The following is a 6,000-nucleotide window of genomic DNA, read 5'->3' on the forward strand; positions in this document are numbered from 1 at the left end:
TGCCACACTAAACTGTTGATTTCTTACAAGAGCAGAACAAGTACTATGTGGTACCTGTAACATGGAAAGCACACCTTGAACTTGGCCTCGTAACAAATCAGCCACCAGTACAGATTTCGGAGCAGAGGTATTATGTGCTGATAGGGTCTCACTCATGTCAGCAATTGTGCCACAGCATTCTGCACAAACTGCAGCCCCCAGTCAGGCTGTGCTGCATGGGGATTTCTGTGACCTTGGCTAACTGTCTGCCAGGATTTTTTTTAGCTTGGGTTTTTGGTTAGGAATCTTGACTGGTTGTGGGATGCTTAGTTTTCTGCCTTACTCATAGGAATCTTTTTGTGGTTGGTATGGTATTGCATTTAGGAAATCATCACTCTCTTTTGTTTTTGTTTTTCTATTTGCATTTCATATACCTCTGACGTTACTCCCTTACATCCATAGAAGCAACAACAGTGGTTCCATGCACTCCGCTCAGCCCCCTTAAAGCTACTGATGATGCACCTTGTCGTTTGCATTATGGTTTGTTTCTTGCCCAATAGTGGTAAAAAAAATTCCACATACTGGGAAGTGTGACTTCAATTGTTGTTGTTCCCAAGCTACTGCCTGTGAAGGTAGACCAAACTATGTGTGTTTTCTCTGTCAATTATTATTCACTGGAATTGGGTTGTCTGTCAAAGTGAGTTTATAGCAGCCCACAAGATAGACAGAATAAGGGTAGAGAAGCCTTACCAACAGCACAATCCTAACAATATCTACTCAGAAGCAAGTCCTGTTGAGTTCTATGGGGCTTAGTCCCTTAATAAGTGTGTTTAGAATTGCAGCCTTCAGTGGCATCCATCTTTACTCCTGAGTGCTCCCATCTAACATCTCCACAACATTAGGCTTTCTTTGTACAGTGGCCTTCTGGTGACTAGCCTGGCTTGAGGGCACTTAAACTCTTCTTGCCCAAACCGAGTAGGCTAGATTAAATGTTCCTTACGCAGGCTCTCTAAGCAGGTGAGAAGGAATGATCCTGTCACTTCAGCTGGACCTGGGAACACCCTCATTTAACTAAGATTTCTATCAATTTCCAATCAGAGAATTGTTTTTGTTTGAGTGCTATGCTCCAAGCAACTGTGGTTGATGCTTAATGTATCAAGCTTAATGACATTACTAGGGCCCACCCCATGACATCACTAGGACATGCCCCAATGACATTACTAGGGCACACCCCTGAAATCTCAGGGTTTGGGATGCTTCCGGCCTGGCAACCCTAGTGAGGAGCCTGTGACCTTCCAGATTTGCACGTTTACAACACTATCATCCTTGACCATTGGCCAGGCTCGCTGGAGCTGATGGGAGCTAGAGTCAAACAGTTCCCCAGGCCTGGTTTAATTAGTGATTAGTGACAATATGTGTAGGGACTATATTAATCTTAGGTTCATGTGTTTTCTTTTGGGCTTGCTTGAAATTAGGTTTATATCTGTTTTGTAATCCATTTTGAAACAACTAGCAGTGATTTGGATTAATGCAAGCCCAGAATGAGAGAGGCAACATGTAGCTGCTGAGAGGCACGCCACAAACCTATTCACACGTAGAGGCATAGCACTGAGATTGAGAGATTGGATTAACAAAAAAAATTGAACCCAGTCTGAAACAAACTCAAAAGAAGCCTTTAAAATCTGGTAAATAATCTGATAATTGACCATGCATGTAGGTAGACACATGCATGTGCTCTCATGCATGCGTGTGCATACCAAGTCCAAGCTTTGCTGAAGCAAATCCCTTTTAAATGCCAAATAAGTACTATTTAGTTGGATAAAACTGGATGCTGCTGGATTGCTTGCTTGCTTGTTCTTCCACATATCACAAATGAATCAAACTGAAAACATCAGCTAGTGATATGTACTAAGATGGCTATTTATGCGTCACCAGAAAAGTGACACAGAGGACACAGAATTGCATACAATTTGTGCAAACTGGCTTATATGTAGCTGTAAATTTAGAAATAGTTACTATTATTTAAATAGGTGCATTTTGACATAGGGGAGAACCCTGCATGACTGCTGCTTAGCCTGCTGTCCAAGTGTACAACAGTACAATGGATGGGTAGATTCAAGGTCCCCAATCTTCCTTCTTATGGTTCTTTATTCTTAAACTGGACTTGGATTGGATAGCTCTTCAAATAGAGGACTCCTTTTAAACAAAGGACTGACAGCTCTTCCAATGAGGACTCTCCCCTGCAAAGTGGGGCACATGGCTACCTTATGTACAACAAATAAAAGTAAATTGCATTTTCTATAATAATGATAATAAGAATAATTGCAACAAATCCAGTCATTTATTGACTGCTAGCTTCCCCATTTTTATTAACCTCACATATAATAAAATAAGCCCCAGGAGCAGATTCCTGTCACCTGAGCAGATGCTGAGCCAATTTATCATGAGTGAAAGAAACCAAAGACCTTAAAATAGGAGGGGTCTTGTTTAGCCATTATCACACATTCTTTGAAGTCCAGGACCTCAAAATCACCTTGTGCACCAGGAAACTTTTAGACATTTGCCTTCAGCATCCTGTACTTCCAAATCTCACAGTCCAGCAATTCTGAGCTACACATCTTCTGACCACAGGCTCTCTCACGGGATTTGTCATTTCTTGCTTCTCTTCATGTGGGAAATGGTATTTCATACCTCCATAGCCGTGTAATGACACAGCACACCATACCAAGTTCACAGTTTATTGGTTCAAGTCAACCTCTTCCTGGGCTAATACTGATAAAATAATATAAAATAAGATCCCAGCAACACTTGGAGGTTGGCTCTTCATAATCCTCCATTCACTGAAAAAAGCTAAGTAGCTTTTAACTTAAGTATGGTCAGAATCTGGATGGAAGACTTGACAGGGCACGCTTTATCATTAAGACAGTGGCGGAATCCAACTCCAGTCAACCCTAGCCAGAATGGCCATTTATAGTCCGACAATCATCCCACCACTAAGAACAGAGGAAGAGCCCTGCTCAATCCGTCCCATAATTTTCCATTCATTTACCAGCTACTTCCGTGGTATGTTTGCATCATGTGTGAGAGAGAATGGCAGACAGAGGCTGATAGATATGCTGATAGATATGTAAATTATACATCCCAATCCTGTACTATTTATTTATTTATTAATTAAATGTATATCCCACCCTTCCTCCCAGAAGGAGCCCATAACTACAGTATGCCACGTAAAACTTCAAATGAATGAAACAACATTCTACTTTTAGCTCTTCAAATTCTTTGTCCACCAACCTGCCTCCCATCACATGATGGAACTATGTTCATGTGCATGCATGCATATATGCATATTTTTGATTTGCATGCCTTCTCATCGGGTTTCATAGAAGCGATATAAGCATCTTCATTGTTGCCTGTAGGGTCTTCTTTGGAATCTAGCAAAAACAATCTGTCACCTTTTTGATCATACTGTTATCATTCCTGGCCTCCTTTCCAGAGCTGTAAAATCATACACAACATGTAGCATGTAAGCTACTGCTGTCAAAAGTACAGCTCCATTTAGTAACCCTGCTTGGCTCATTAAGACACAATAATGGCCTGTATCGTGTCCTCAATTTTTATATAACCTTCTTCCCTTCACCTGAATTTCATAGCTGTGTTCTGCTTAAAAAAAAAAATTGATTACCTGATATGTATGTTCATGTGATTTACCTCAGAGGTTTTCTAAAGTGAAAAGCACTGAAAGCCAGGCCAATAGTTCCATGCTTAGCAACAGCACAAGTTACCTGCTGATATTTGCAAACTCACACACAAGAGGGAAACTTCTGGAATCCAGCTATTTTACAAGGTGTCAAATAGGAAAGTGGCAATCCTCAAGCCAGTTCATTGTGTGTGCATGTGCACATGCGTATACACACACACACACACTCACACATCCATGCATTTTTCAACCCTACAATTGCTGTGTTTGTAAAAAGGCTCTTTATAGCTCAGATCTTCTGGCCAGTGACGAAAAAAGGTAAATTCACAAGTGTCAGCTGAACTTAATTGCCCCTGCTCCACAAAGACTTTTCACTCTTGTTCTCTGCAATTGCCTTTAAAGGAGAGAAGTGTGGTTTGCAAAGTTTAGATTTAGCCATTCAGCCTTTAGCCTTTCTGTTCATGTTGGCTGATACTAACCTAACATCATCCCAACGGCTCTTTTGGATGCATTCTTCCTTCACACCATAATGGTTGTGTGATCTTAGCATGCCTGAAATAAATAAAAGTGCCCATGGGAACCTTGTTCCCCTACAACACCAAAGTTAAATGATCTTTCATTTACTTACTTACTTAGGGCCTGTTCAGATGCCGGTATAATCTGGATCTGAGGCTTTTTGCAGATCCTTTTAATTTGGACCGTTTGCATGACGTTTTTCCCAACGCGATTACATTCAGCTGCTTTTGCCTTTAACTCTGGATTAAATCGATGCGACAAAACCCCGAAATTGCTTTTAAAATCCACACCTGCTTCGGTGCGCTTCTACCATGTATTACCTTTTAAGTGCCTTTTTTTGGCTGCGCAGTTTCTTCGTCTTTAGATCCTCCCTTTTCTCCACCCATTTAACTGTCTCTCGGCGTCATTTTGTTTCCTGCCGTTGACGAAGCAACTTCTGGTCGCTCTTGCCTAGGACAACTACTTGGGGATGAATCATTTAATTTTGCCTACAGCAATGTTCAGAGTAAATTTGGAGGTTCCTCCTCATGTGACGCATCTAAAGCCAAAGGAACTTTGGTTACCAGCAGACTTTCTAAAAGGGTTGCAGCATGTGCCTTATATTTTATGGGTTTCAGTTGTTTCTGTCTTGTCCTTCCACTTAAAAACCTCTCAAATTGTCTTTAAAAAGCAGTAAAGCAAAATAAAACAATCTAAAAATACACAGACAATGCAATCCTATATGTCTGCTCAGAAATAGGTCCCACTGACTTCATTGGAACTGACTCCCGAGTAAGTGTATACAGGATCGCAGCCTAAAAGATTCAGACAAAGGCAGATCACACAAACACATATAGGACAGTCATACATAATAAATAAAACAAATAACAGCAAGGATCTTAAAATTCATGAAGCTCAGGCGAACAGGTTGGATCTTGCCTGCCATCTAAAATGTATCAGGATCCAGACCTAAAAATGATTTATAATGACTTGGAATGGAATCCTATGCATGTTTACTAGAGAGTATGCCCAGCCAACTTATTGGGAGTTAGCTTCAAGTAAACATACATAGGATTGGGCTGTTGAAATCTTAAAAGAAAACTAGCCAGTGCCTATGACAGCAGAAGGGACAATCCTAAGTAATGCTAATTTTTCTTGCAAAGAGAAGTATAGTGACTGTGAGCAGAATGCAGATCTGGAAATTAAGAAATAGAAAGATGTATGAATCAACAGCATATCTGTTCATTCAAATATGAGCTCAAAATCTACTCCTAAGTGAAGACTTTGACTCATCCCTGTGATGTTTAACCACACACCCTGTGTGTTCCAGAGGATTCTGGGATGTGTTCTCATTTGTGCTGCACAATCACCCTATCAAACTAAATGCACCCTTTATCCCCCTATGGAGAGGAATGTTGGTAGTCAGGAGCAAACTGTTGTTCATCTTTGTTTGTCTCATCTCACTGATGGTCATCATTAGTCTTTCCTTATAATGAGTAAAGCCAAATCTCATCAGGTCAGTCTGTAGTGTATGACCATCCCTCTTGGACTTATTAGATGACAATTCTCAGGTTTGCTGAAAAGCAGTAAAAACAAGCATACTGAAAACCCCTTTGTAATCTCAACAGCAATCTCTGTTAATAACATTGGTCTTTAGTTCCTCAACACTTCATTTATAGATATTCTTGTAAACACTTCTATGTGTGTTGTTTTATAAACTGTTGGACATCTTCTAGAAGCATGATTATAGACTGATGGAAGTTTAATTTAAAATGGATGATATGTGAAGAAGAGAACAAATGCTGAACATGAGGCAAATGTGTAGTTTG

The sequence above is a fragment of the Rhineura floridana genome, chromosome 10 (assembly GCF_030035675.1).
Source record: "Rhineura floridana isolate rRhiFlo1 chromosome 10, rRhiFlo1.hap2, whole genome shotgun sequence".
Classification (NCBI taxonomy): domain Eukaryota; kingdom Metazoa; phylum Chordata; class Lepidosauria; order Squamata; family Rhineuridae; genus Rhineura; species Rhineura floridana.